Source organism: Periplaneta americana, chromosome 14, assembly GCF_040183065.1.
Source record: "Periplaneta americana isolate PAMFEO1 chromosome 14, P.americana_PAMFEO1_priV1, whole genome shotgun sequence".
NCBI classification, from domain to species: Eukaryota; Metazoa; Arthropoda; class Insecta; order Blattodea; family Blattidae; genus Periplaneta; species Periplaneta americana.
Window position 1 is genome coordinate 34,726,540 of NC_091130.1, and position 12,777 is coordinate 34,739,316.

Genomic DNA, 12,777 nt, shown 5'->3' on the forward strand with positions numbered 1-12,777 from the left:
ACATCACTTTTCAACCAATATGATGGTGTAGAAATGGTAGTTGATTTACAGACAGCTTCCTTTAATTGAAATTGCATATATATGTATATAAAATATTTGTTCATTTTGAAGTCTAGTTCAGTTTATAGGGTATAATGGATTTCAGGTATAATGAATTGTTTTTCAGCGTGCAAAATGAAGGCAGATACAATATTAAACTGCACTGAAGTACATATAAAGGAATTGTTTAAAAGCCACTAGATACTTCGCTATTATTATTTTTTTTCTCTCTCTCTCTTTTTCGTGATTGAACCTTAAATAGGCCTAGTGCTTTTTTGTACAAAACGCTATTATAAAACATTGTGAAACAATAGAACAGCGTGTTGATATGTCAGCAGAATTACGGTATAAAAAAGCTACATATAATGATGAATACCGCAGTATTTGTGTTATCTTCAATAGAACAGACATTAAGTCAATTGAGGGTGTATTTATGAGACAGTTTGCTGACTGGACAAACAGATCTGAAATGAAAATAATTGTCGAAGCTAATCGTTACACAAGGGAGTGTTCAGAATACAGGCAACTCTTTTCTCTTTAGGGCTGCATTGGTGAAATGTGTTACATATGCGCAATATTGATGGCAGAAAAACAAACAAAGCGAAGGATGATTGATAGGATGTCAATGTTTTGAAGGAAGCTTCAAATAACGTCAATATTCTGCCACTACGTATATTTTCACAATATTCCATTTATATATATACATGAAACCGTTGTAATGCAGGCACGTACTTGGTATGGCATGAATCCAATAACATCCTTCTTTTAGTCTACAGAATATTCTGTTCTTGTGACTTCCATACGTTAAATTGGACATGAATATAATGAACCTAAATGCCAATTTGTTTTCGAATGTAAGAGGACGCACTGGTAACTTTCAATTTTGTTTTTATATTTTACAGGTTTCAACCAAATCTTTAAGGGTCTAGGGCATTTCGTAACCGCAAATTTCGTCACGTTATAGTTTGTAGTAAGATTAGGTAAGATGAACTGATACGATGAAAGAGTAACGGAACGGAGAAAAACTCTCTCCGGCGCCGGGATTTGAACCCGGGTTTTCAGCTCCACGTGCTGATGCTTTATCCACTAAGCCACACCGGATACCCACCCCGGCGTCGGACAGAATCGTCTCAGTTTAAGTTCCAACTCTTGGGTTCCCTCTAGTGGCCGCCCTCTGCACTACGTCATAGATGTCTATGAACGTAGGACTGAAGTCCACACATTTGCTGAGGTGCACTCGTTATGAGTGACTAGTTGGCCGGGATCCGACGGAATAAGCGCCGTCTTAAATCACGAAGTGATTTACGGATATCATATATATTATTTTAAATTACCGAAGTACATATGATATTTCCATGCAGATATTCTGCGTCATCATACGATGAAAGAGTAACGGAACGGAGAAAAACTCTCTCCGGCGCCGGGATTTGAACCCGGGTTTTCAGCTCTACGTGCTGATGCGTTATCCACTAAGCCACACCGGATACCCACCCCGGCGTCGGACAGAATCGTCTCAGTTTAAGTTCCAACTCTTGGGTTCCCTCTAGTGGCCGCCCTCTGCACTACATCATAGATGTCTATGAACGTAGACCCAAAAGTTGGAACTTAAACTGAGACGATTCTGTCCGACACCGGGGTGGGTATCCGGTGTGGCTTAGTGGATAAAGCATCAGCACGTAGAGCTGGAAACCCGGGTTCAAATCCCGGCGCCGGAGAGAGTTTTTCTCCGTTCTGTTACTCTTTCATCGTATGATGACGCAGAATATCTGCATGGAAATATCATATGTACTTCGGTACATTAAAATAATATATATATATATATATATATATATATATATAAGATGAAATGAGGTAAATAACAAGAGATAAGGTTAGATCAGATGTGGCGAGGTGAGATAAGATTAAGTGAGATTATATGTGATAAAGTGAGATGAGACAAGAGGAGGCGAGGCGAGATAAGGTGAGATGGCATAAGTTGGAATGAAGTGAGTTGACGAGTTGAGACAAGATGAGATCAGTTGAGTTGAAACGGCATGAACTGGGATAGGATCAAAAGATGAGGTGGAGAGAGGCGTGGCGAAAGGGGGCGAAATTACGGGCAGGGCATAGTTGCGCCACACGGTCAAATAAAATGCAGTATATAAAAAGGGTCCCTGTATTGTGGGCATAGTTGCGCCCCGTTCCCATCAGGTAGAGCAGCCGTGGCGAAAATGTAATCATGCGCCGAGCCACTGTGTAACCTGCAACGTGCATAGCACCTATGGAGGGAGTGGACACCCGAAGGGGAAGTGAAGCAACTGTCTGACTTATTAACGGATTTTCATTTTCCTTACGTCAAGCACATAAATATACTTTTATACAGTACAAGGCTACAAACTAATGTTTAGTACGTGTAACGAAGAAAGAAATGAACAATATCACAACCTAAAATTAACTGTCTTCAGAATGTCTCTGCGACAAAGTTTCAAAATCAGGAATTATGTCACTTACTGCCAATCGTAGTTGATCACAAAGGTATTTGGCTGTCAGTCATGATCTAAATTTGATTTTTACTATTTTAATTGTTGAAAATAATTTTTCTCAAACATAAGTTGTAGCGAACATGGCTTCAACAGATCAGGCGAAAGAACGAAGCTTCGGATATTTATTTTTTGGCAAAGATTTGAAAGTTGAACATTTGTCAAGTCCTTACATTTAGCTTTCATTTGACATCACATAGTAAATCAGTGAGTTCAAATTGAAGAGGTAGCCGTATTATTCGTACACCTGATGAAAAAGGATCGACGTACAGAGATGATGATGATGATGATGATGATGATGATAATGATGATGACGACGACAACAATAACACTTAACCTTTTAATGTTTCATCAGTAACATGTATAATGCCGTTTTATGTTATACAACCGTTTTCCTCGTAATACTTGTGAACAAATTATACATTTAATATTCTCATCATATTGACAGCAAAAAAATGCGTCCTCCCATCCTACTTGGAACTTTCGTACATGGTTTCGAGAGAGACATATGCCACTCGCAGGTCAGAGATAAATACAAATGGAACGGAGTTTGACTCCAGTGAGTGAGAGGGTGGGGGTTGGCGGAGGATAGAAGCAGCTATCACTACGAGCCACAATGTCTCGCGAGTCACATTCTCGCCACGGCTGAGGTAGAGAAAAAGGCATGGCATAGTTGCGCCCCGTTCCCTTCAGGTAGAGAAAAGGTCATGGCATAGTTGCGCCCCGGTGAAATAGGTACAGAAAAAGACACTACGGAAACTCCAGCCTCGTAATCAACCAACCTTATTGATTTCTTATTCGATTTATATTCATTATCGATACCGTTAAAATGAACACCATGAATTTGGCAGTATTTTATTAACTGTTTTTCTACTGTTTATGCAGTGATTATCGGTAGCCTACACCGGTTAAAATGAACACCATGAAGTTGGCAGTACTTTATTAACTGTTTTTCTACTGTTTATGCAGTGATTATCAATACCCTACCTTTAAAATGAACACCATGAAGTTGGCAGTACTTTATTAACTGACATATTCAAATGAGTGAGCCGTTGGAATATGGGGCCTTAGCAGTCTTGACATTTTATTAGTGATTTTCACACCGAATGTGGCGTATAGTGAGGTTAATTTAAAATGAATGTTAAGTTTAGTGAAAAGGGTGACGAGTTAATAATTGATAATGGTTCTAAGTTTCAATTTTCGAAACCCTGTACCGTAGGATTAACATATCGATGTAGAAACAAAATATTCAGTTCATTTATTGTGTGTGATCAATAAAAAAGTGTTATTTTAAATAGGAAAATTGATCATACGCTAGGTCTACCTGATTTCAATGCAGCTATCACTGTAATATTTTTAAGTAATTTATATATTTTATGACAATCACTTTCGTGTGTACTATGCCCATCGGGGCGCAACTATGCCATGTTCATTCTGCTACCAGATTTCTTCGGGGCGCAACTATGCCATGTCCCATCTGCTACCTGATTTCTTCGGGGCGCAACTATGCCATGTCCCATCTGCTACCTGATTTCTTCGGGGCGCAAATATGCCATGTCCATTCTGCTACCTGATTTCTTTGGGGCGCAACTATGCCATGTCCATTCTGCTACCAGATTTCTTCGGGGCGCAACTATGCCATGTCCATTCTGCTACCTGATTTCTTCGGGGCGCAACTATGCCATGTCCCATCTGCTACCTGATTTCTTCGGGGCGCAACTATGCCATGTCCCATCTGCTACCTGATTTCTTCGGGGCGCAAATATGCCATGTCCATTCTGCTACCTGATTTCTTTGGGGCGCAACTATGCCATGTCCATTCTGCTACCTGATTTCTTCGGGGCGCAACTATGCCATGTCCCATCTGCTACCTGATTTCTTCGGGGCGCAACTATGCCATGTCCCATCTGCTACCTGATTTCTTCGGGGCGCAACTATGCCATGTCCATTCTGCTATCTGATTTATTTGGAGCGCAACTATGCCATGTCCATTCTGCTACCTGATTTCTTCGGGGCGCAACTATGCCATATCCATTCTGCTACCTGATTTCTTCGGGGCGCAATTATGCCATGACCCACCTGCTACCTGATTTCTTCGGGGCGCAACTATGCCATGTCCATTCTGCTACCTGATTTCTTCGGGGCGCAACTATGCCATGTCCATTCTGCTACCTGATTTCTTCGGGGCGCAACTATGCGATGTCCCAGCTGCTACCTGATTTCTTCGGGGCGCAACTATGCCATGTCCATTCTGCTACCTGATTTCTTCGGGGCGCAATTATGCCATGACCCACCTGCTACCTGATTTCTTCGGGGCGCAATTATGCCATGTCCCATCTGCTACCTGATTTCTTCGGGGCGCAACTATGCCATGTCCCATCTGCTACCTGATTTCTTCGGGGCGCAAATATGCCATGTCCCATCTGCTACCTGATTTCTTCGGGGCGCAACTATGCCATGTCCATTCTGCTACCTGATTTATTCGGGGCGCAACTATGCCATGACCCTTCTGCTACCTGATTTCTTCGGGGCGCAATTATGCCATGACCCTTCTGCTACCTGATTTCTTCGGGGCGCAATTATGCCATGACCCATCTGCTACCTGATTTCTTCGGGGCGCAATTATGCCATGTCCCATCTGCTACCTGATTTCTTCGGGGCGCAACTATGCTATGTCCCATCTGCTTCCTGATTTCTTCGGGGCGCAACTATGCCATGACCCTTCTGCTACCTGATTTCTTCGGGGCGCAACTATGCCATGGCCCATCTGCTACCTGATTTCTTCGGGGCGCAACTATGCCATGTCTCAACTGCTACCTGATTTCTTCGGGGCGCAACTATGCCATGACCCTTCTGCTACCTGATTTATTCGGGGCGCAACTATGCCATGTCCCATCTGCTACCTGATTTCTTCGGGGCGCAACTATGCCATGTCCCATCTGCTACCTGATTTCTTCGGGGCGCAATCATTCCATACCGGAAATTACAAGAGATGAGGCGAAGTGTAGTGAAATGAGAAGAAGTAAAGTGAGGTGAGATGAAATTATATGAGGAGAGGAAAAATTAGATGAGGTGGAATGAGGTAAGATGGGACGAGATGAGACTAGACGAGACGAGACGAAACTAGTATATACTGTGGCTTTCTGTTCACCCCTTTGCTAGTCTTCAGCCGAGATCCATCTGTTGATATTGTAGAGTACGTCAGTCAGTTTTTATTCAGCTAGAATTCAAGTGTTTACTTAGAACAGACGTCACTAATTAAAACCATCTAGTTACAACATTACGGAATATCACTGGCAGATTAACAAAAACAGTTCTTTTGTATCTCGGCTGAAATAGCCTGGCGTTGCTACTTCATTCTTCGTGAAGATGTCGCACTCAAATCTAAACAGAATGCTACACAATCTGCAATTTAACGTGAAGTTTATTCTGCGTTTTAAAACTCGGATGGAAAGAGAACTTTTTTTTTTTTTTTGTGGGTGTTCCCCCTCCTAACTAAATAAGATAAGACATCTCCGTCTGTGTCCCCCTGCCCCTTGCATTTATTCCATTTCGCAACTGGAGATGTCAGGGAGGATGCTGCCATTAAAACAAAAGTGCAGACTGCTGCGTCTGTCGACAGGAGTGTAAACCGTTCGATATCGCTTCTAGAAAGAACAGCGTTGAAGAACGCATTGCCTGAGGCTGGTACAAAATGAACAATATTTTACAGAAGTTATATCTGGATCATTCCACGTAAAATTTGATATAACCACTAAATTTGTTTAAGTTATTTTTTGTAGATTTTTATAACTAACTAGCCGTACCCGTGCGCTCCGCTGCACCCGTTAGAAATAAATATAAAGTAATTACATAATTAAAATAGGACGTTTGATCCAGGGAACATTCGTGTTTGATAGAAGGATAAATCGTTTAATAAGTTACTTAATTTAAGTTGTATTTAAATAATTAAAATGCGATCATTTTGGTCCAGAGAGCATTCAGAAGTTACTGTAGTAACATTATAGCATTATGTCCATCTAGAGAAACTATACTTTCCAATGGTGAAATAATAATTAATTATACAAATCGGTTAATTTAGCTTTCGATATTACTTCATACAAACACAGAAACATTCTCTGTAGGCTATGTTTCATAGCTTTCGATTGTTGTTGTCCAAGGCCCCTTATAGACGTAGTCATTTGTTTTCGTTTCATTACACCGCCTTAGATGGCATTGTATTTTAATTTTAAAACCCATTTATCTCATTAAATATCAATCCTATCAAACTTCTTCAAAGAGTAAAACTTATCGGAAATCAGTTTTAAATAAACTTTTGTTATGTAATATATTTCACAAAAATCAATAATAAGCGAGATATTTCGATTTATTTAATTCAGGCCACCTTATAACCCCCCTTTTAAATAACGTATTTTGAATGTCATATAGCCTAAAATCTAAGTTACAGCGAACTTAATTTATAATCTAATTTTCATAGAAATCGGTTCAGCCATTATCGCGTGAAGAGGTAACAAACATCCAGACAGACAGACAGACAGACATACATACAAACAAAAATTTCAAAAAAGCGATTTTCGGTTTCAGGGTGGTTAATTATATATGTTAGGACCAATTATTTTTGGAAAATCGAAAATTACCAGAAAAATTTCGGCTACAGATTTATTATTAGTATAGATGATTAATTTCATGGTTATTGACATATAATAACCAAAAATATGGATCCTGTGTGTTCTGTAATACTCCAGATTTATTTTTTCTTGAATTTCGTCCTCAAGGTAACTAAGTTATTAGCAATAAATTTCAGCAACGTTGGTTTCATTCCTCGGAAGCAATGGAGAAACTGGGTTCATTAAAAGAGTTAGTATTTTAATGTCTTTATTGCACAGAGAGCTATTGTTAAATATTATGTAAAGTAAAATATCTTATTTTAGTAATACTGTATAATAACTCCTTAAGACAAGATTGATTTTTACCAAATGTAAAGATTAATTTCCTTCCTAACAATTTTAAAACAGAAGTAAATTTGACTTAAAGTACAGAATGTCCAAAAATACAAAAAATAATCATTAAAAATGTTCATTAATTCATTAGAATTCATAGTTACCTGCCCAAGGTCAGATATTTCACTACAAACCCAGCATTTTCCAATTTTTCCTATTTTCTGCCTTCCTCTTAGTCTCCGCGTGTGATCCATATATCTTAATGTTGTCTATTAACTGATATCTTCTTCTGCCCTGAACTCTTCTACCGTTCACCATTCCTTCCAGTGCAACTTTCATTAGGCAGTTTATTCTTAGCTAGTGACCCAGCCAATTTCTTTTTCTATTTCTAATCAGTTTCAACATTTTCTTCCTTCACCCGCTCTTTCCAGCACAGCTTCAATTTTTATTCTCTCTATCCATTTAATTCCTCTACATATCAAATGCTTCTATTCGCTGCTTTTCACTTCGTCGTAATGTCCATGTTTCTGCTCCATACAATGTCACACTCCACACAAAGCACCTCACTAGTTTCTTTCACATTTCTTTGCCCAAAGATTCGCAGAAGATGCTCCTTTTTCTATTAGAAGCTTCCTTTGCCATTGCTATCCTCCTTTTGACTTCCTGATAGCAGCTCATGTTACTGCTTATAGTAGGCCTACATCTCAACCCCTGAGTACGAGTTCTACTCTTTCAGGGGTGAGCTAAAATTTTCTCTGTGTATACTATATTTTAGGTTACAAGTATTAGCAAAATAAAATAAAAAATAAATTTGAAACGCTCCATTTGCTCTACCGCCTTATTTAGAATTCGCACATTTTTCTTCTTTATTTCTCTCCCGATAACCATGGTCTTCTTCTTGTTTGCATTTATCTTCACCCCATAATGCTCACAGACGCCAATTAAAATTTATTATTAAAAAACTAGAAAGTTAATTACTTTCAAATATTCAATATTTCAACACAATAACAGTGGAAACATACTGCAAAGATTGGGATCCGGAATTTTCGTCACCGATTTTTCGGCACCCGGTGATTTCGTCACATATTACATTTCGACACTATAATATTTTGTCACCGATTCACTTTTGTCACCAAATCACTTTTGTCACCACCATATTTTGTCACCAATTTAATTTCCTCATCACTATTCGCCACCACAATTTTTTCTCTTGATACCTGTATAAAATGATACGTACATGGAATTGTTACATTCGCACCAAGGGAAACCTGCCCAGAATAACAAATACATGCGAATCGTGGTAAAAACGTCTCAATACTTCAATGAGCAAAGAATTTCCCTCCTTTTACCATGTCCTTCAGTTGCTACAGGAGGAGCCTGCAAAGATACATCAGGACATTGAGAAATTAGAAGCAGGTCAGTCTCCACCCCAAAAAAAAAGAAGAAATACACGTCCTTAGATAATAGAATCGCACGAATTGTTGATAGGTATGAAGCCTATAAAACAGAAGATAACATCCTTGGTTACCTACGTGCCATAGGTCACAACTTCAGTGGAAATTTTGGTTGAAACTCCATAAAAACAGGATGAATGTATGCAACTTCAAAATCCATGTTAATACAGAGCATGAAAATAATTATACAGTGGTGGTTTTGGACTCGTAATAAAAACAGCATAAATGTAATTTTCTGTATTATTTTGGCGACGAAATCCTTTCAGTATCAAAAAATATGTTGACAAAATGTATATGATGACGAAATATCTTCGGTGACAAAATTCCTCAGTGACAAAAACATTATGACAAAATGTATTTGATGACCAAAAAACGAATGACGAAAAATAGGCGACCACGGATATTTAAGAGAGTGGAGCAAGACGTCATGCATTATTCTGAATCTATCAAGGCCTTAATCCTGTCATATTGAATGAATGAATAAATAAATAGATAAATAAATAAATAAATAAATAAATAAATAAATAAACATTTAATGTTTTATTTCCTAAACAACATACATCTCATAGCAAGAACTTAGAGCTCAGAGGAGTCAGGCATGCACTGTAAGCAATAACAAATAACAAATATCACTAATGGAAAAGCCAGACAGTTGTGTGTTATGAAAATTAAATCAGCTTACAGAAACGTTCCTCACATACAATTTCAAGATCTCGTGGCGTCCGAAATATTCATTTCCAACCACTGGTTCCTGATGTCAAAATGCTCAGATTAGAGTCCTCTATCATCTGAATAATTTTGACCGTAAAGGTTGGAGACACCCTGTATAAAACGCACGCGTGTAAACACAGCACAAACGATGATTACCGAGCTACTCCGAGGTGAAACTTAGTCTCGGAAAAGCTACCAATTTCCGTGTCAAAGTGTACATCCTCATAAGGATGAATAAAGAAAGGATCAAATAATTTCATCTTAGATAATTTTAATGAAGATGACGACGATACTGCTGCTGATATTGGTTAAAGGAGGAAATAAATAAATAAATAAATAAATAAATAAATAAATAAATAAATAAATAAATAAATAAATAAATAAACAAACAAACAAACAAATAAATAAATAAGTAAATAAGTAAATAAATAAATAAATAAATAAATAAATAAATAAATATTTAATGTTTTATTTCCTAAACAACATACATCTCACTGCAAGAATTTAGAGCTCAGAGGAGTTAGGCATACACTGTAAGCAATAACAAATAACAAATATCACTAATGGAAGCGCCAGACAGTTGTCTGTTATGAAAATTAAATCAGCTTACAGAAACGTTCCTCATATACACTTTCAAGATCTCGTGGAGTCCAAAATATTAATTTCAAATCACTGGTTCCTGATGTCAAAATACTCAGTTGAGTGTCCTCTATCATCTGAATAATTTGGACCCCAAAGGTTGGAGACATCCTGTATAAAACGTATGCATGTAAACACAGCACTAACGATGATTCTCGAGCTATTCAGAGGTTTTTATTTTTTATTTCATTGGATTATTTTACGATGCTGTATCAACATCTAGGTTATTTAGCGTCTGAATGAAATGAAGGTGATAATGCCGGTGAAATGAGTCCGGGGCCCAGCACCGAAAGTTACCCAGCATTTGCTCATATTAGGTTGAGGGAAATCCCGGAAAAAACCTCAACCAGGTAACTTGCCCCGACCGGGATTAGAACCCGGGCCATATTCCGAGGTGAAACTTAGTCTCTGAAAAGCTACCAATTTCCGTTTCAAAGTGTACATCCACATAAGAATGAATAAAGAAAGGATCAAATAATTTAATCTTAGATGATTTTAATGATGATGATGACGATACTGCTGCTGATGTTGGTTAAAGGAGGAAATAAATAAATAAATAAATAAATAAATAAATAAATAAATAAGTAAGTAAATAAATAAATAAATAAACAAATAAATAAATAAATAAATAAGTAAGTAAATAAATAAATATTTAATGTTTTATTTCCTAAACAACATACATCTCATTGCAAGAACTTAGAGCTCAGAGGAGTTAGGCATACACTGTAAGCAATAACAAATAACAAATATCACTAATGGAAGCGCCAGACAGTTGTTTGTTATGAAAATTAAAGCAGCTTACAGAAACGTTCCTCACATACACTTTCAAGATCTCGTGGAGTCCAAAATATTCATATCAAATCACTGGTTCCTGATGTCAAAATACTCAGTTGAGAGTCCTCTATCATCTGAATAATTTTGACCCTAAAGGTTGGAGACACCCTGTATAAAACGTATGCATGTAAACACAGCACTAACGATGATTCTCGAGCTATTCAGAGGTTTTTATTTTTTATTTCATTGGGTTATTTTACGACGCTGTATCAACATCTAGGTTATTTAGCGTCTGAATGAAATGAAGGTGATAATGCCGGTGAAATGAGTCCGGGGCCCAGCACCGAAAGTTACCCAGCATTTGCTCATATTAGGTTGAGGGAAATCCCGGAAAAAACCTCAACCAGGTAACTTGCCCCGACCGGGATTCGAACCCGGGCCATATTCCGAGGTGAAACTTAGTCTCTGAAAAGCTACCAATTTCCGTTTCAAAGTGTACATCCACATAAGAATGAATAAAGAAAGGATCAAATAATTTAATCTTAGATGATTTTAATGATGATGATGACGATACTGATGCTGATGTTGGTTAAAGGAGGAAATAAATAAATAAATAAATAAATAAATAAATAAATAAATAAATAAGTAAATAAATAAATAAATAAACAAATAAATAAATAAATAAGTAAGTAAATAAATAAATATTTAATGTTTTATTTCCTAAACAACATACATCTCATTGCAAGAACTTAGAGCTCAGAGGAGTTAGGCATACACTGTAAGCAATAACAAATAACAAATATCACTAATGGAAGCGCCAGACAGTTGTTTGTTATGAAAATTAAAGCAGCTTACAGAAACGTTCCTCACATACACTTTCAAGATCTCGTGGAGTCCAAAATATTCATATCAAATCACTGGTTCCTGATGTCAAAATACTCAGTTGAGAGTCCTCTATCATCTGAATAATTTTGACCCTAAAGGTTGGTGACACCCTGTATAAAACGTATGCATGTAAACACAGCACTAACGATGATTCTCGAGCTATTCAGAGGTTTTTATTTTTTATTTCATTGGGTTATTTTACGACGCTGTATCAACATCTAGGTTATTTAGCGTCTGAATGAAATGAAGGTGATAATGCCGGTGAAATGAGTCCGGGGTCCAGCACGAAAGTTACTCAGCATTTGCTCATATTAGGTTGAGGGAAAATCCCGGAAAAAACCTCAACCAGGTAACTTGCCCTGACCGGGATTCGAACCCGGGCCATATTCCGAGGTGAAACTTAGTCTCTGAAAAGCTACCAATTTCCGTTTCAAAGTGTACATCCTCATAAGAATGAATAAAGAAAGGATCAAATAATTTAATCTTAGATGATTTTAATGATGATGACGACGATACTGCTGCTGATGTTGGTTAAAGGAGGAAATAAATAAATAAATAAATAAATAAATAAATAAACAAATAAATAAATAAGGAAATAAATGAATAAATATTTAATGTTTTATTTCCTAAACAACATACATCTCATTGCAACAACTTAGAGCTCAGAGGAGTTAGGCATACACTGTAAGCAATAACAAATAACAAATATCACTAATGGAAGCGCCAGACAGTTGTCTGTTATGAAAATTAAATCAGCTTACAGAAACGTTCCTCACATACACATTCAAGATCTCGTGGAGTCCAAAATATTGATTT

General features: G+C 37.5%; 1 long non-coding RNA gene and 1 other non-coding gene across 2 annotated transcripts in view; both read right to left on the bottom strand.

Moving 5' to 3' along the window:
• The window catches only part of LOC138713255 (uncharacterized), a 1,167,998-nt gene that overhangs the window by 55,396 nt on the left and 1,099,825 nt on the right, over positions 1–12,777 (bottom strand). The gene's annotated exons all lie outside the window — the stretch shown is intronic.
• Positions 1,069–1,140, bottom strand: TRNAH-GUG (transfer RNA histidin (anticodon GUG)). Its single transcript has one exon. It is a non-coding gene; the product is annotated as a tRNA-His (tRNA).